This window comes from Marmota marmota, unplaced genomic scaffold (genome assembly GCF_001458135.2).
Source record: "Marmota marmota marmota unplaced genomic scaffold, marMar, whole genome shotgun sequence".
NCBI lineage: Eukaryota > Metazoa > Chordata > Mammalia > Rodentia > Sciuridae > Marmota > Marmota marmota.
Window position 1 is genome coordinate 14,926,920 of NW_026000221.1, and position 20,367 is coordinate 14,947,286.

Below are 20,367 nucleotides of genomic sequence, written 5' to 3' on the forward strand. Positions count from 1 at the left end.
CTACCCTCAACTTTTTTTTGTTGTTGTTGTAAATTTATTTATTTATTTATTTATTTTTACTGATCCATTTTTGTTACACATAACATCAGGGTTCATGTTGACCAGATTATACAAGCATGGGATATAATTTGTTCTAATTCAGTCCCCAGAACTTCCCCTCTCTCTCTTCGTCTCCCTCCCCCTATTCCTTTCCCTCTGCTCTGCTGATCTTTCTGCTTTCTACTTAAATATATATACTTAAATTAGTGTCTTTTGGATGTCTATACAAGATGGCGAAAACCATTGTTTCAAATTCCACATGAGTGAGTTCACTGGGTATGCATGTCTTTCTGTGCCTCACTTGTTTTGCTTAACATCATGTTTTCCATTCATCCTATAGAACTAAATGTTCAATTGCCCTGCTCTATCAGAGGAGGCCCTTTCTCCTCTGCTCCCTCCAGCAGTGATTTCACTCCTTACTTGCCCAACACCTGTGATTTGCTAAGCTGTGTGCTAGAGGCAAAATGAACCAGCAAGGGAAAAGTAGACAAGGATATTACACAGGTAGAGCAAGGTAGGTCGGTTGGGCCTTGTGAATCAGGGGCAATGTTTTAATTTGCACTCTAGGTAAAATGGGTATCCAGTGCAGGTTTCTTTTAAATTATAAAGTTAGAGAAACCTATAGTAGTCCAGGTGAGAGATAATTGGATAGACCAGGAGGGTAGTATTGGATATAGTGTGTATGGGCGGGGAGGGGGTGACTGGATTCCTGAGCCATTTTAAAGATAGGACAGTCATGGTTTCAGGAAGGATTGGATATGTGGCATGCAAGAGCTATGGGAGTCAACAGGCATCCAAAATTTTTGATCTGAACAATTGGTAGGTGGAGTTCCATCACTGAGATGAAGAGGAGGAAGGGACTTAATTTGGTCATGTTCAGCTGATGGTGTCTATTTTCCAATATTTATGTGAGGATGTTCGTGAGGGTGTGATAATGGGTAGGCTTTTATCCTTCAGGACCCAGCTGAAGTCTAAGCTAAAGCAACTCCTCTCAGAAACTGGAAGGCAAAAATAGATCATTTTTTCTCCAGGTTTGCAATACCCAAAATAGATTCATAGATTCAAAGTTTTAAAATATTTCTAATTTAATTTTCTGATTGACATTTTTGTCATATTTTAAAATTTTACTTTTTGTTAGTGCAATATCGTTCCACATAACAGTAGGGTTCCTTTGACATTCATAAGTGCATATAACATAGTTTTCTTCATTTCAATTTCCAGTCCTTCCACTGTATTGATCCCCCTACTCCACTCAATTGGCCTTCCTTATATTTATTCATCCATGTTTAAATTGTGCATTATAGTTATATATAAAATTGGAATGAATTATGATATATTCATACAGGCACATAGAATGATTAGGTCAACTCCATTTCCCAAATATTTCCATTTCTCTCCCCTTCTCTCTTTGATGCCCTTCTTCTATTTCACTGATGTCCCTTCTATTTTTTAAAATAAAAAAAAAATTGGTCTAATTAGTTATACATGGCAGTAGAGTGCATTTTGACACACTGTACACAAATGGAGCATAACTTCTGATTCCTTTAGCTATACATTGTACTGAGTCACACCAGTGGTGTAATCATACACGTATATAAGGTAATAATATCTCATTCTATTGTCTTTCCCGTCCCCACTGCCTCACCTCTTCCTTCAGTCTTCTCTGCACAATCCAAAGTTCCTTCATTCTCTGCCTCCCCACTATGGATCAGCATCTGCTAAACAGAGAAAATAATTGGACTTTGGGTTTTGGGGGTTGGCTTATTTCACTTAGCATGATATTCTCTAGTTCTGTCCATTTACCTGCAAATGCCACGATTTCATTCTTTTTTTTTTCAGGCTGAGTAATATTCCATTGTGTATATATATCATGTGTTTATCTATTCATCTATTTTTGATTTTTTAAGATTTTGATTGACTTTTGTGAATTATTGAATAGATTAATGAAACTCTTTGCCCACAGTCACAACCTTCCTGAGGTGGTTCATATCAATACCCATTGAGGAAGAAATAGAAAGACTAGTTTAGTACAGACCAATGTGAGAACCCCCATGCACCATCTTAAGAATAGAAACTCCAGGAAGATCAATCAGGGCAGCCCTTGGGCATACATTTCAGCTGTATTTCTCCCTCTACACAACCTGGCTTTCTTCTCCTGCCTTCTACAGCTGTTGACTCCCCCAAGCTCTCCTTAATCAAGTCTGCTTCCAGAGTAACAGACCTGCAGAGTTGGTGGCAGGAGGGGTCTGAAATAGCAGTTGATGAGCTGGAACTTTACAGCAGGATCACTTGCTGCTTGCCTGGTAATGAACACCTACTGGTGCTAAGTGGAGCACAGAAAACTCTGGCACACTGTGGTCACCCACCATCAAACATTTACTCGTTGCAAACTGGGATGTACAATGGAGGACATGAGTGTTCTAGCTCCTGCAGAGTATTGGACCTTTGATGAAAAGGAGGGACACGGTAGTTATAAGAACAATAGAAGTGGATGTTAGTCTATGTTCTCATCTCTCTCAAAAAATATAGCAAAAGGCTGAAAGTAAATAATATACATTGACAGTGTGTATGGAAATCAGAGGGCATCCTTGCCAGCATGTGGAGATGTTCTCATTTCCTCTGGTGAGACAGCAACTAAGGCTAAGCAACAGGACAACATTTATTTAACAGTTAACTTAAAAACCAAGGCAATTGTGCTATGCAAAAGTGTCAAACCTGGTTGGACACAACACATATTAGATATTAAACTTGCAAGAATGTAAAATATATGTTATGAAAAAATAGGATGGGAACATCTAGGTTGACTAAACCTTAGAATCTTGATTTACCACATTTCTCTGAAGCTTCGGAGCCTGTGGCAGTGATGCACCCTCCATGTTTAAAAAGTTGCATGTCTTGTTGGCTTGAAGACATTTCACAGCCTTCACCTCCAGAAGATACCAACAGTTTCTTCTCCATGTTCCTCACTTACCTCCTGTGCCCTAGACCTCTAATAGCTTGGGATATGGTAAACCTAATAAAAGAAGTAAGAGACCATTCCTTAAGGCAACTAAAAGGACACAATAATAATAAACATTGGGATAGATGTGTAGAATCGGGTTCTGAGGTTGCTTACTGAAGGTGGCTGTCCTTTCACTCCAGAGCTTCTCGTGGAGCCTGACTTCTTTCCCTTCCCATCCCTTTCCCACCCACACACCATCATGGATGCGAGGAGCATTCCCCTACAAAAGCCCTGCACTGTAAACTCCATGCTGTGGTTTGGATGTCAGCTATTACCTCAAAAGTTCAAGTGTTGGAGGCCTGATCCCCAGAGTAGCAGTAGGAGGTGATGTAATCTTTAAGGAGGTTGTGGTCACTGGGGTGCTGCCCTGGGAAAGGAATGCTGGCCTCCTGGAATGAGTTATCAAGAGGGTGTTTTTATAGGAGTCTGAGCCTTGCTTCCTGGTCTGAGACATGATGTTTCCTTCTGCATATTCCACCGTGGGGCCCTGGCCAGAGATTGAGCTATGCTGTTTGAACTTTCAGCCTCCAAAACGGTGACCTAAATAAACTTCTTCTCTTTGTAAGGTTAGCTATCTCAAGTATTTCACTATAGTAACACTAAACTGACGAACAATGCACTTCATCCCTAAATCAATAATGTGGAGAATACATGTAATTAAATCTCTGAAAATGATTCCAAGTAACCCACTCAAGAACAGAATGTATGCTGAAGGGAAACACATTTTTTGTCCAAGTCAGGAAAGATCATTCTGAGACTTGTCAAAAAGTAAAATAGAAGGCTTCAAAAGTGGAGAAAAAGCTATCATATGAGCAATTCAAGCTGAGATGGAATGAGCATGTGGAAGAACAGTGAGACAAAGGACTTTTATTTCAAAAATTAAAATAGAAAAAAAATGACCTTTCTTAGTAGTACATCTAGCTTTTAAATATTGTAAAAGGGTGGCTGAAATATAAGCAGGTCACAGTGACCTGGAATGTACTTGTCTTTATTTCTTTCTTTTTTTTTTTCTTCTTGAGGTCTTCCTGAGTCAATTTTGCAGAACCCTAGGTTTCCATCTTGGAAAATACACCTTGAAAATTGCTTGGGTGGATGTTCTTACTGCTTTCCATCCGGTGATTCTTTGGGATTTGTGATTTAGTGGGAAATGATTCATCAGAAAGATTTGAAACCAAAACAACAACAACAAAATTACTAGGGTATATATGCTATGCCCTGAGCCTTACAGTTATCTTAATTACTAATTCATATATTCAGCATATGAACTATGATATAATCACATGCTTAAATATGCAATCATTTCTCAACTTGATTGTAATAACTTCTCTATAATAAAAAGAGGTCCCCCTTCATTGCTGTGTTGAGTAAATGTTAAATTAATCATGGACCCTTGCCAAATCAGCTTAAAAATAAAAACAAAAAGCAAATAAATTGCTTTTCCATGACTGAATCACACTGCCTGTCTTCCAGCAGAATTTTCGTAATTACTTCTTTGATTACCCAAGTGATAATATCAAGATGAATTCTCAACCTTTACCCCAGGCCTTTGTGTGCAAATACATTGGGAAAGATGGCCAGATTTCCTACTCCATGCAAAGGGGCAAAGCTAAGCCCTGCCCCAGTTCTATAACAGACTGAATGGAGCCTCTGATGGAAAGACAAGATAACAAAGGAGAAATCTTGGCAGGAAAATTACTTTGCTTTGAATCCTAATGGCAAGATATCTTGAAAAAGCCAAGTTTTCACATACATTTTTTTTCCAAATGTGCAGAGATTCAAAAGTGATACAAAATCTCTGCAACATGTAGCTATAAGGGAATACAATATATAGATGTACAACATGTGCAAGAAAACTCATTAAAATCACACTGTTTCAGAGTTTCACAGATTCTTGAAAATTTCTCAAAGAAGTTCTTTAATATCTCAGGAAGATAAGAGTTGAGGGTTTTGGAGGGAGGAGGGATCTTTTATGTGATCAAGTCTATCTTCCTCTCCTTACAGAAGAGGCAATAATTTTGTTGAGAAGTGATCTATCTAGATCTGTATTTAAAAAAGTAGCAGAACCACACTCTCTGCCTTTGCACAGAACTAATTTTAACCCATGAGTTACATCACTATTTTAGGTGAAATTTGATTTAAATATATTATTTTGGAATTAAAGATGTTTTTTACTGTGCTTTTTGTTTCCAAGACCCTTCTTCAGTTCTACTTTCTCTGGAGTCTTTCACATTTTCTCATAATTGGACTTATTAAAAGTTTGCTCCAGACTTGAAAAGAATATGCTGATCTTTCTGGAATGAAAACCTTCCCTTTTAGGATGAGAAACAAAAATGAGTAATTTCGATTCTATGGTTGAGGTTTGAGCTTAGACAGTGATGAGGAAGAAATTGATTGGCTTGCCCTGTGTCTTAGAAGAAGCACTGGAGAAGGTATTGAATACTGGATAATCAGAAATCTTTGTATGGAATAGGGTAGGAGGATCTTTGTTGCAGGAGAAGCAGGTATAAAGAAAATTGTAGTTTCCTGGTCCTGTATTTACAACCTCTTCAATTCTATTTAGTCCCATTGCAAAGTAAATGGGTTGGCTCCTTGGACAGTGTCCTCTGCCAGTTCTTTTGAGGTTCTCCTTTGCCTTTAAGCCAAAGTCACATGATGACTTCTGGTGAATGACTGAATGGGGTGGTGATAGTTTGTGGCATATTCTTCTTGGGGAAGCCCCCTCAAACATCTCTGTGGGAGACGGTAAAAGAGGGCATAGCTGCTTCTGTTCATCACAAGATGCTATGTCAGCCATCTTTCCTCCAGGGATCCTCCTCCCTTGGGCCAACAGAGACTCTATCAGATTCGCATCCACTCTGGTTACTCTCCTTGCCCATCTCTACTTCATCATATTTTCTTTCATAGATGTTATTTCCCAATAAGACTTTCCCTCCTGACTCTGTCTCAGTGGCTGTCCTAGAGAAACTGGTCTCTACCAATTTGAATGAAAAAGTAGCAGAAGGTAAGATGAATTTCCAAAATTGGGCTATTCTACCCCTGGTGTTGATGGAGCCTAAACAGCCCCTGGCACATGGTGGCCATCCAGATGTTAACATCTTCCTGATGATGACTTAGGAGAACACTCCAGTGGAGGGGAATACACCATCCAGTGTGATGCTTTAGGCTTTGGGGGCGGGGCATGAATAAATATGAAGATAGTGGATTTGGATGCTTGTTATTATCCAATAATGGATAATAAAATGCTGAGAACAAGCCATAGACAATTAAAAACAAAGTGTAGAGTTGTATTCTTTGGTAGTTTTGAAAGGAGCCCTCTTCTTTCACAGTGCCGGGCAGGAAAAAGCAGACAGCAAGCTCAGTATTGAATAGTCAGAGTGATTGACCATCAAGAGGGGCAAATGCTCAGCAAGGGTAGGCCTGTTATGACAAAACCTGCACCCTACATGGGAAAACATGGGAGACCAACATGTCAGATGGAGAGAGCTGGTGGTAGCCACGCTTCAGAGATTTTTAACTATTCAGATGTCTCTCAAACTTATAATTCCAAACAGATGCCTGCCTCAGTGCACTCTGAAGACCTACCTGTTTACCTGGGCAGGAAGATAATGCAAAGAGTTTATTCTTTCTAAGGCAAGGCAAGTGGTCTCTGCCTACTTGATGTCCTCACCAACTCTTCTAAGCATTAGGCCTCTTAGAAGCGTTAATTAACATCATGACCCCAATCATTTATGCCTGAGAGAAGAAGCAGACTATAATCCAAAGGAATTCCAGACCTGCCCAGTGAGTACTAACAGGGGCCAGAGGAATGCCCAGGAGACTTGATTCTCAGGGTACTGGATCAAATTAAAGCTTTTGGAGGAGAACATTGGATGAAAGAGAGTTTATTGATTTGGAACATTCTCTCAGGATTCAAAAACCTGGTATAAATCCCAGGGGGTGCTATGAACTCAGTATTTAAAATGACTTCTACAACCCTGAAAACATGACATCCATACTGAGCAAGTCTAAAATGCCTGAATTTTTATAGCAGATGGCAGGGGGAAAGATTAAAAGGCTAAAAAAGAAAAAAAAAAAAAAAAGAAGAGACACACTTGAGTGGCTGCATTTAGATGATGACTAAAGACCCATTTGAGGATTGTGTTCCACAAGTGCACACCATTCACCAAGGTCATCCAGAAGGGATTAGGGAGTGGCACCAATGTCATTAAGTTCTGTAGAGGTTCTCTCTGCATCCCAGGAATGATAGTAAGAAAAATAGTCATAGAATGTTGTTTATTGACAGCAATGAGAATTACAGGGACACAATGACAAGGCCAAAGTGGTGGTTCCTAACTACTAAAAAGCCAGTAGACTAAAATTATCATAACCACTGGCAAGGTCAGAGTGGCAGCCAAGATGAAGGAGAGTAATAGGGATGGTAAATGGAAAGCAGTATCTCTAGGAGCCAAAGGGGCAGTACCCAGCAAAGCAATAAAGGTATTGCTCTCTCCATCCCTTCCCTTTTCTTTCTTCCTATCTGTATGTACTAAGTATATAAAAAAAAAAGCAAGGAGGAGAGGATGAAGTGATTTCTCTTATATAATGTCATAATTCAGTGTCTAAATTTTAGGGCAAGATTTTAGACCTGAAACCAACCAATTGATGAAATGTCTGGGTTTCTAAGCTACAGGACCATGTAACAAGATGACACATACACACTGTAATGATTTCCTCCAATGATGCTTCTGAGCATTTTAATCGTGTGATGACAACCTGGAAAATGGAACTACTCAGGTACTTCAAGGATATTCGGACAAAGACTCCAACTGGACTTCGATGCTAAGAAACCCAAAGCATTATCATAGTTTCTCTTTTTAATAATGAGGTCGTTTGGGAATCAGATAATTGATGGAATCTTGTTCAAAATCGGGCAGTGGCTCCAACCAGTGGTCATTTTTCCTCTCCAATAATCTAAAAGGGGATTGGCCTTCTCAGAAGGTTCAGCTCACACATATTATGGTTTTGGGTTGTGAGACAAGGTTTACAATCACAGTAGAGAAGAAACAAGTGGAAGACTCTGATGTCAAATTAAAACTAGTTTGTCAGTGGCCACCCCAGTGCCCACATGCTGGGTATACCAATGAAGTAGCTGTGGCGGCAAGAGATGGTGAATATGTTATTATGCTGGGTCCAAAGGCATGAGCTCCAGTTTGCCAACGTTATCTGTTGCTCCCTCCTCTAACTATCCATTTGCCAGCAAGAGAGACCAATTCTGAACACTCGCCATGGTGCGATTTCTCAAGAAGGAGGGTTTTTCAACTTGATAGAAAGTCGACTTTATCACGACTTTTCCATTTTGGAAGTTTTATTCATTTGTTTTTATGGGATAGACACATATTCCAAATAAGGTTTTGCTATTTCTACTTGTAGGGCCTCAATCACCATCATTATTCTAGGGATTAAGAAGTACCTGATCTACAAGCATGGGATCTCAAACACAGAGCATTTGACTAGCAAAGGCACTTTAGGGTGAAAGACAGACGACAGTAGTCCCAATATCCTGGGATCTTGTTGATCATATTACACAGAAAGAGTGCATGTCCCAGAAGTAGTGAAATGATCTGCTGAAGACTTAGCTCAAAGACATACTTTGAGTGTAATAATAATAATAGTAGTAGTAATAATGATGATTATGATAATAGATATGAAAAGATGAATTGATGTCCCCAGAATATGAGGTATCTATTGAGTTAATGCCATTTATATGACTCTCTGTCTTCCCTACAAAGATGACATGGATTTGGGAATAAAAGTAGATCTAGACATAGATCCAAAAATTATTATTGGCAGTGAGAATAGCAAGAAATGGTTAGATATGAGAAGGATAAAATAAGAAAGGGTAAATAAGCAAGATTCATGGTTTATAGCCTCTAGTGGGAGTGAGCAACCAAAGTGTCTCCCAGGTCCAAGTTCCAGGAATGACTTATGCGCTGCTTGTTGAAATGAGGAAGAGAAGAGAAGATTGAATGGAACAGATATTCAGATAGATTTTCACTGTTAATTTTGAATGGTCACTCATATCTTGTTGGACAGTGCCAAGGGGTAGAATGGATACAAAAATAGAAAACTGCAAGCTCCTCATCATCCAAAAAAATTTTTATTTGCTCTTCTCTGGGTTCATGCCTGACTGAAGTATAATATATATTGGCATTTCAAGAAAAATCATATTAACATTGATACATCCTCTGTATATGTATATTCCTTATGACTCGGAACACATTTTTTTTCAGCCTTTATCATGAACTCCATAAAATTTGATGTAATGAAATGTTTCTTCGATGGAGGGAGGGTGAGGGGGGCCAGAATTAGTGTATTTCATTGTAAAGAGGCCCAAATGCCTTCTTAGAATTAAGGCACTTTTTTCTGTGCATTTTAATTTAATGAATCATTTCAAATGTTGGCACCTGGACAGCTGTCCTCTCAATTATAGATCTCATCCATGCTTTTGGAATTGAATTGGACTTTATAGACTTTCTTAAAAGGACTGAAATTTTTTGGCTCATAGATAGAAGCACTTATTCAAAGTTTTCTAAGTTAAAAACTCTCCTGAGCCTCATTGCTAATAGTTGCTCATCTGCCTTCTATTGAGCATTTGGGTTGGAATTTACTACCTCCAGGGCAGCCCACTGCTGTGGACAACTATAGTCTTACCAACCCCACCCACTTCTTTCCTTTCACTTATAACTTCCTGTCTTATATTGGAAGGACACCTCTTCCTTTGAGTCATCTATTTTCAAGGTCAAATATACCCCATTGGTTCATTATTACTTCTGTACAGTTACTTCCAATTTACTTTTGCCCTTAGTCATTTCTTAATAATTAAATTCTCCTACTTTTAATCATAGGCCCTCTTTGACCTTTAAATCCATTTTATTAAAATACGTTTTACATAAAATAAAATGTACCCATTTAAAATGAATAGCACATCGAGTTTTAACAAGTATACCTACCCCTCAAACAACATCCATAATCAAATATAGCATATTCTTGACCTCCCCCAGAGTCCCCTGGGGCCTCTTTTCTACCTACTCCCAACCCTTTACCCAGGTAGTAAGTGATCAGATTTCTGGCCTGGTAAGTAAGTTAGTTTTGCCAGTTCTTCAATTCCTTCTGTGCTTCGCTTCTGTTGCTCATTGCAATGGGTTTCTCAGATTCATCTCTACTGTTCCATTTATCAGTTGTTTTGTCCTTTATATTTCTGAAGAGTATTCCTTTGTACTTACTGTAACACAATTCATTAAGCAATTTACCTATTGGTGGACATCTGGGTGACTTCAAGCTTAGGACTATTACCAATAAAAATGCTTTGAACATTTATGTATACATTTTTCTTATGTAAACATCTAGGAATGGAATTGTGGGGCCATCCTTCTTTGCTTTTTAAAAAATAGGAGCCTAAGAAATTACATTACAATTTTCCTATCTATAAGACAATCTTTCTCTACAATTGTTCTTCTATACACATATGATAGTGTTATGCTCGAATTCAGGACCCCCAAAAGACCACCAGAGACCAAGATCGATGTAAGCAGCAAAGAGGTGTTTATTGTGAGCTAGCTCGGTCCTCTGTGCGCACACAGCAACTGGTGATGCTGAGAGGCCCGAGCCCAGGGTTTGCAGCAGTTTTATACACTCTTTGGGGAAGGCAGGGACTTCACATACATCATAGCATCTCTCAGCAAATCATCACACACCGCGGGAAAATCAAATAACAACTCTAAAACATGGTTAGCACATTCACTGGTGGGAACAAGTTGGGTAAGGGTGATTGGTTAGTACAAGAGGGGGATTCCTTTGAACTGATTGGTTTAAGCCACGAGGGGAGTACATGCTGAACTACATGGTTTCCCAACATATTATCAACCACTATAAACTATTGGGAGGGTCATCTGGCATCCCAGTTATTTTCCCTGTCTCATGCTGATTGGTGGTTGCTAGGGAGTTGCTATGGGTCCTCACCTAGACTGACTGAGTCAGAGGCACCTGGCTCCATAGATCTCTCCTGTTATTTGTAGATAAACAACTCAGCAGGGTGGGTATGTGCCTAGGAGTGCTCTGTGGGTCTTTCCAAGGACAAGGGTCACGCCCCCTTCCTTGGACAGGCTTTGCTCTGAGGTAGAGGCTGGTTTCTCAATAGGATTGCCTATTTACATTATATTTAAATAAAACACCAAATTTTAGAAACAGACAGGCCTGAATTTGAGGTTCGGCAATATCCCTGATTAGGTTGTGATATTTGGCAAGTTACTGAATTCTCTACGCCTCAAGTTTTCTCAACTGCAAAAGGAAGAAAGCAGAAACATTTGCCTTGTAGGTTACTGTGAGCATCCAGTGAAATTTGAAAAATCAACACAAAGCATTTATCACAATTCCTGACATACAGTAAATGCTAAACAGATAAATACAACAAAGCAGCAAGTCACAGAATAGCTCACCAAATTGGCTGTCTTTAGAGCAATGTTGCAGAAGATGCAGGGCAGCCTCAGGACAAAAAATGCCAGGAATGAATAAAAACAACAACAAAAAGTGTTGGTCAAAGAAGAGCTTCCTGACATGTATGCATTGAGCCATAAACGTTTGCATATGAACCAAGGTTTTCCCCCCCAAGGCACATCACCCCCCAGCCTACTAAAAAAATAATATACATATTTGTGTCCTAATAAAATATTTCACATTACAGAGCACTTTCTCAATTACAATAGCTTGAACAAAGAACTGTACATTAGCCTGAAAGGACCCCAATCAATATTAGTTTGGATTGCTTAAAGAGGTCACTGGCAGAATCAGTTTAAAAAAAAAAAAAAGACAAGGTAATTTAGCACAGTTTAGCAATTATTCTGGGGCTCTGATCTCACAATTGCAAGTTTAGATGCTATTATAAACAATCCTTTTAAAGATGACTTTTAAAAAGAAATAGAGTTAAGTAGTTACATTATGGAGGTCACAAATTTGTGCTTGCAAGATGAATGGAGAGGCATACAAAACAGAAGAGAGTAGAATAAATGGTTATTCAGAGCTCCTAGTGGTATAAGCAAGCAGATTCAAAGTCTCTGTCACACAGAAAACTTTGAGAGAAGTGAAAATATGTTCACTAGAGGATTGTGTTAAATGACATAAAGACACTGATCTTAAAAGATAAGAAAAGATTGATGTTATATTCAAATGATAAAAGACTGGCAACTAAATTAATAAATTATATATATATATATATTTTTTTAAATTTCTACTCTGGACAAACAGAAGGTCTACTTACATTTGAGTTTACACAGACTATGTTGAACCTATTCTAGCCAAAAATTAAGTTCATTAAAAACCTTGGTAAATATAAGACTGAGAATTAGAGATTTCTGAGGCTTTTGTCAAAGGGATGGGATGTGATCTGTGTGTTCATGGCTGGGACTTTGATGATATTAAACCCATTGCTCATTGAAATAAGCAATTTAGACATTGTGTTTTTTGGTTTAAAGAAAGTTATCCATTTTGTTAGCACCAGGAAGGATTAGGAAATTGCCCATGAACAATGCTGCCTTTTCACAGCCTGTAGCAAAAGAGTAGGGACTAAATTGTCAGTAGCATCACCATTTCAAAGCTGCAGAAATTACTTCAGTACTTTGATAATGCATTCAAAATGTAAACCACTTCAAATATCAAAGGTATTCCCTCCCTACTAGAATGTGTGTGTGTGTGTACTTATGTGTGTTATATATGCTTATATATTTACATTTATATTCATGTACATATACATATACTCATATATACACAAATATATACAAGTATGTATTTGCATATGTTTTTACATGCATTTAAATGCAATTTTTTTTTTAACCATAGTCTTCAAGTTTACAAAAAGAGAAAGAGCAATACTGAATATGGAATAAATCATAAGTGGAAATTGTTTTTTCCCAGGTATGAGAATTTCTAAAATATTAAAATAATCTAGTGTTAAGTATCTCCAAGTCAAACGGGTATGGTGTTTCTCATGGAGTCATTAAAATCATTACCAAACATGAATAAAAGTGCACAGAACTATTATGGTAGAGTCTAAATCAGGAAATTTGAGATATCTTCATTTTGAAAATGTGTGCCCAAAACTGTGCTGGATGATTGAAATATGTTATCTCAACTCATGGAAGATTCTCAGATATTATGTGTAAAATCTTTATATATTATTTTTCTTGAATTACAGATAAGAAACTTCAATCTCAAAAGGTAACGTCTTCAAGGTCATGCAGCTGGAATTAAAAGTCAGATTTGTGTGTATATTGAAAACTGAAGTTTTTCTAATAAAATTCAGTTCTTAGTGAAAGAGAGAGAAAAAGATAGGAAAAGAAAGACAGAAATCTGCTTTGTTTTCTACCATCTTTCCAATACATTCCAGAGCCTAGGACAATGTTAAGCTCATAATAAGTGCTTAATAAATATTCCCAATAAATACTTATTCAGTGATGGAGTATAAGACACTGCCTCAGAAATGTACATTTCTTTTCCTGCACTTCATCTTTCCTCAAGGGCATTTCTGTTACAAACCAGAATACACACATATACACAATGATTAGACTTAAAAAAAAAGTTGATTAACCATTGTAATAAATGAAGTTTGTCCTACCTATACAGACAATATAGGTAATCCAATTTTAAATACTGTATGTCTCCTGAACAATAGTATAGAAATTCAAAGAAAGTTTGCTGTTCCATATAAATGCAAGACAATAATGTCTATAATTTCTTCTGGATTAACATAAGAACAGGGAATATAATAGCAGAAGGCCTTTGGAGATGAGCTATGGAAATAGCATCCAACTACTTCCTCCCTGGTTTCACCAAATCTCCCATGGCTTCCTCCAGTTCTCTTGAGGTTGTAGTCCAAGTCTTTTTTGTTTTGTTTTTAAAGCAAATAAACTCACTTCCGTTTCCTGCATGTGGCCTTCTGGAGCAAACTGGGCTCTTAGGATATAATGCAAAAAAAGAGACTCTGAATGGAGAGATAGGTAGGACACAGCCATGTTCCCTGTGCTCTGACCACACTGGTTGGTGTCTGTTTTGCCCGGTCTCAGCTTCGATTCCTCCTTGGGTCTCTTCTCTGCTTCCAATCTTCTATCCTTTGGCATCTTGCATGATCCCACCTCACTGACCTCTTTCAGATCTCCATCATGGGATCTCTCTATGAAATAAGATTTCTCTGATGTCCTAAAATCAGGCTTCCTTGGTTTACTGTCTCAAGGACACCTGTTCCTTTACTTTAGATCCTTTACCTCCACTGTTTCTATAAACTTATCTGCACGAGTCTTACTGCCAGTGTCCCTATTAGCCTGCCAGTTCTGTGAGGGCAAAGACTGGTTCTGTTTTTGCTCATGGTTATCATTTGGACTTGGTTTGACCCAAAGATTCACATGCTAGAAAGTTGGTCTTTAGTGTGGTGGGGTTGAGATAGTGGACTCTTTAAGAGGTGGAGCCTTGGGAAAGGGAATTAAGTCATGAGAGCTCTTTCATCATCAATGGATCAAGATAGGTCTCACAGAGTGGGTTGGGTCTCGTAGGAGTGGATTTGTTCCCAAGCAAGTGGGTTGTAATGGAATGATGGATCCTCAGCCCTCCTTGGTTTCTTGCTCCCTAGCTTGTACACATCTCTTCTTTGTCATGTTGCAATGCAGCTGGAAGCCCTCACCAGGACACAAATGCTGGGCTATTTGGACTCTCTAGTAATGAAAATCATAAATTCAATAAACCACTTCTCTGTATAAATCACCCAGCCTCATGTATTATGTTATAAGAACACAAAACGGACTTAAGACACTCACCAATGAACTCCTAGAAAGTCCTCATCATACTGATCATCAGCAAATATTTATCGAGTTAATCAGTTAGCACTTGACTCTCAACTTTGTTTCCATGGCAACGTGAGTTGGTGACATCATGAACCAATATGAATGCACCATGAACTAGCTGTATGGAGACTTTAAATATAAATGATGTTACTTTGGGCCCAAACAGGAGCACTACAGTGGAGAGCCTGCACCGCAGAGGAAGTGTCCAGGGGCTAAGATGCGTCAGATGGATTATGATCCCAGAACTTCAAAGAGCCATTTAGCAAGAGAATGGGTTTGTATTTTAGTTAAAGAGGGAATCCCAGAAATGACGCTAGAAAAGCAATGTCAAAAGTCAGGTTCTAGAACTAACAATATAATAATAATATCAACAACAACAACAACAAGGATAAATAAGATAAACCATTATTGTTATCAGCAGTAACAGCAGCAGCAGCCAATTCACAGGGTCACAGTCTGAGAAGGTTGAAAATAGGTAGGATTTGGAGTACAGGATGCTCTGGAACATGAGGTTCATTATTAATAATGTGAAAAATCTCTGGAATTTGAAGGCCCCTTTTGTAGTGGTAGCTGTGTGACAAAAGGTAATGTTGATGGCTTTTAACATAAGTCTGTGGATTCCTCAAAATTTGGTTTCAAATGTTGCCTCTGCCTCTGCTCTGTGACCTTGGAAAAATTCCTTAACATTTCTGACCCTCAATTTTATCACATGGAAAATGGGAATATTAATAATTCTGCCTATTTAGGGTCATTGAGAGAAGAAATAAATAAGGCATGTGAAGAGTTTGACATAGTGCTAACCCATAATAAGGGCTGTGTGGCAGAAAATAATGGTATATGTTATAAAAATCAAGATTGGGAAGATACCATCTCAAAATGGATTTTTCCTTTAAAAAAGTAAGCTATAACAGAAGCCAAAATGGTTAAAAATAAATAAGGAGGACCACATGCAAAATTGAGGTAATTGTCTTTGGGTGTTGCTTCTTGAATTTTGAGGGAAAGATATCAGTTCTCTGGTTATGCTAAACTCTATTCTACAGAAGTGCACATTAAGAAGGAGTGATCCATCCAGCATTTTTTAAAGTAGAGTCCAGGGACTTTTATCCCTGTAAGGGGATCTTGCAGAAAAAAGCCTATGATCAAAAAAAGGTTCAAGGAAAATACTGAAGGCTCTAAGAAGTTTTAACACAAAAGTCTTGTTGCATTCTGAATTATTGACTATAGGACTTTTCTATGTTACCACAATTAGCATGCCAAAATTGCACATTGCTTAGCTTATCCATCTCATTCTTTTCCCTTTTATAGATGAGAGAATTGGGCCAAAGGGAGACTAGTTATATGCATTTTCCTAAATGTTGGATTTGAATTAAAAAGAAAACATAACTGTATGTATCTAAACACATCAGTGAATTTTTATAAAATGCATATTAGGCAAAAACTGTAGTGATTCATCGAAGACATACTGTGCTTGCTTAATAAGAATCCATCCCTTTCATTTCTAATTTTTCAGGTTAGGCATGTATATGACATTGAATTGGTAAATGATAAGGACACATTCTTAACTCAATCTGTCTTTAGAATTTTAGAATAAAATTTTGTCAATATTTAGATGTGCAAGAATACTGATGCAAGATTGAGGTTTTCAAAAAGCCATCTTACTAGCCACTTCATATAATAATTCAGATCAATCATACTTATGAAGGTTTGAATGTCAAAGGGTATGTTTTTCTATACCATGTTTTTTCCAGAACCATGCTGCTTTCCACCAGAGGGTGGAGACTATTTTCCTTTCCCTTAATTTTGAGTAGGCACAGAATGCTCTGACCAGCAGGATGCAGCTATGGGACTCTGAACAAGGGTTATTATATAGCTTTGACCTGTCTATCTCTCATGATATTTGCCTACAGGCTTCAACCACCATATTGTAAGGAAGCAAAGATTATGTGAGGAGCCCATCTTTGGATATTCCAACTGGCAGTCTTCTCTATAAAGTTTTATCCTTCAACCATGCTGAACTGCCAGACATGTGATTGAGAAAGCATGTATAATGAGTCTGCTCCCTAGTCCCCAAGGTTCTAGATATTGTTGAGCAGAAGTAACCCATCCCAGCTATCACCTATCCTCGTCGGTGATCGACATATCTATAAAGATGAAAATGGTTGTTTTAAGCTCTTCCATTTTGCAAGGAACTGGAACAGGGGGTCACTGAAAAAAGAAAAGGGAGAGAAGAAAATCAACTTTGAATGCCTCCCTAGCAACTCCTTTGGAGATACTAATTCAAGCTATCTATCTTATTACCTGCATATCAATCATGTTTCTAAGTGTATTTCTTGTAACTATCATAGCTCCGAGGAGACAGTACACGACTTCCAATTTTTAGGTAAGAAATTCTATACATTTACTTTCTGTTTGCCAGATTGGGTATAAATTCAGTGACCTGTATGTTTGTGCCCCATGTTCCATCAGTGTTTATACAAATGCTTTATTTCTTTAAAATTCCCATTCTGTTGGTTATAGTTTTCATGTACCCATCCAGATATATTCTGCAATGTGCACACCACGGTGATCTCTAACTTTCTAGGGAAGCCTTGAGTGTTCTGTTGTTTTCATTTCCCTGCACATGCCCCTGACCTAACCTGATGGTCAATGGTGAGACAGTCATCCAATGTTAGTACTTCCATATTGCCATGTTGGGACATGTTAGCAATTGAAGGAGTAACCCAGTCACAGCCCCATTTCACACCTGAATGACTCCTTCTAAGAGTATGTAAAAATTAGCAACTTAATCTCAAGATATATCCTCATCTTTACCTCTGCATTTTTTTCACATGTTTTTCATGAATATCTTTCTGATATGGCAACTTAATGATACACTCTTATCTTGCTAGTGGCTTCACTTTTCTCAGGTTGATTCAGCTCATTCATGCAATCACAATTTATGAAATGCATCTATGTTTGAGGTAGGACATGAAACGCCTATTAACCTTCATTCCATAGAGGATAGTCTCACTTACTGTGGTCAGTGTCACTGTGGTGCCAAGACAGACTCTTTCTCCTCTATAAGTAAATTCAACACTCCCCAAATTAACTGCAAATGTCCCATGACATTTTGGAATGGAGCATAGGGAAATCAAAAAGTCATTTATCATGTCAGGCTACCTAGATTAAAATCAGAGCCGCCTTTTACCTACCATGATACATGGAGTAGGTTACTTAAACCATGAATTCTTATGTTCTTCATGTATACGTGAAGGGCAATAGCTTTTGCCCTTGAGCAATAGCAATAGAGATGATGTGAGTTAAATGCAATCGTCTGTGTAGTTGGCATGAATTAGTTCCCGGTGCAGATTAAGCACTCAGTGCGTGCTCAGGGTGATGATGCCTGTCATGCAACTGTAATTTCATACCATGTACTCGGGATCCCAAAGGTGAGTCTTGAGTCTGATCTTCCCCCTGCCCGACTATGCATTTTTTACCCTTTTATGGTTCCATGCCTATATTTATTTGGCTTTAAGTTTCTCTTGACTACAGATATCGTTTTGGATGTCAGCTTCAATTATCCACTCACCAGTTTTCCATACCGTTCCACAGGAGAAAAATATTCTGGGCCACTGACCTATAAATGAGGATGGTTCATCTGATGGCAACTGCTTGGATTGGGGCATATCTGAGCTGGTGCAAAATGAGACTGGATGCCACCATGGAGCCTAGGGGAGAGGGCTAAAAAGCTCTTGACATTAGATTTATCTGGCACAGCATCTAAGATCACAGAGAGTTGGAAAGATTTGCCTCTGTTTAAGTCCAACTCCAGTAATTCCTGGTTCTCTGACCTTCAGTAAGCTCCGCATTCTTTCTGAGCCTTGGTCTCACCCTGTATAAAATGGGCACAACATAGCACCATCCACGTGAGAATATTGTGAAGGTGGTGTTTGAGCCTTTGCAAATGCTTGCTTAGTACCCAGCCTGATACACCTCAAGCATTTGTATTGCTCGCGTGTGTCTGATGCCCTGACACCATCTCAGGTCCTCAACCAGTCCCACAGAGGCACACTGGTGCCAACAGCAGACATCTATTCAGCTGTGGATTCAGCTGTGGCCATCTGGCAGGCAGTGTCTGGGAGTGCTGAAGAGTGAGGTTGCTTCAATGTGGGATCAGCAGCATCTGCTTCTGGGAGAGAAGCTCTCCATGCCCCCTGGCATGTGCTCTGCTCATAAATTCTCCCAGTAATGGGGACGCAGCTGAGACCCACCATTTGTGGAGGCAGACACAATCCCTTCCTCTCTGCTCTGTCTGTGTGAGCTGGAGTACAGTACCACTTGGATTCACGTGCAGCTGCAGGCTTCTAATGGCTTTCCCAACAGAGGCCCTGCAGGAATCACTCCTATAGGTCCTGGAGGAGAAAGATCCCTATTGCTAAAAGGTAGCCAAAGAGAAAGAAATAGTTACTTAAAGAGATTTGGCTAATGTGATTTGTCTCTTTTAAAACATTCTATGACTCCTGTGGTAGGCAGAATGACTTCCCATAGGTTTTCATGCCTCCACCCCTGGAACCTGTGATCCTGTTAACATTAAATGTCAGGAAGGGCTTTGCTGATGCAATGAAGGGGACAGACTCTTAAAACAATGAGAGGAACCAGATCACTCAGGTGTCCCCAATCCAATTAGGCCTCTCTAGAAATGTAAATATCTCAGAGAGAGAGGATCATGGCAGAAAATGTCAGAGAGACAGAAAGCACAAATGGGACTCAACCCTCTGAGGGTTGGGGTGGTCTTTTGGAAAGCATCCAAAAGATCTGGGGTGGCATCCAGAAGCAAAGGCAAGCCACAGCTGATGGCACTAAATGAAACACAGACTTCAGAATTCATAGAATTCCACAAGGAATTAAATTTAGTCAATAACCTGTATGATCTTGGAAATCAATTTTTCTCTAGAGCCTCTGGATAAGAGCTCAGTTTAGCCAATATTTTGACTCTGGCCTTTTGACACCCTATGCAGAGGACTTGAGACCTATAGAACTATAGGACAATAGATTTGAGCAAATTTCAGTCACCAACATTGTGTTAATGTGTTGTAACACCAGTAGAAAACGAACATCATTCAAGAAATCAATTTCTAATTCCTTATGATGGTGTAAAGAAGGGTTGTCCGGGTTTAGTTCTGATTTTCCTCTAGGACTAATCCCTTACTGCCTCCTGCCATATCCAGGATCCTTTCTCATTACTACCTCAATGTTATTCTCTGGTCCAGGGTTTTTCAATAGAAGAAATAATATAACTTTGGGCAAGGAAGTTCCACGTGGACAGGATAGTTATCCATGCTTGGTAAACATTTTTGGCCCCTTTGATTTCTTGGTTTGTAAGTGCCAGTGGCCCTGCCCAGTCACTGTGTGGGTAATGCTAAATTTGCAACACTAGGATAAGATAGAGCCTCATTGTAAACAAAATGTTAAAACTTTGAATGA

General features: G+C 38.8%; 1 long non-coding RNA gene across 1 annotated transcript in view; it reads left to right on the forward strand.

Moving 5' to 3' along the window:
* Positions 1 to 20,367, forward strand: part of LOC125612987 — a 77,905-nt gene that overhangs the window by 56,737 nt on the left and 801 nt on the right. The window lies entirely within an intron of this gene.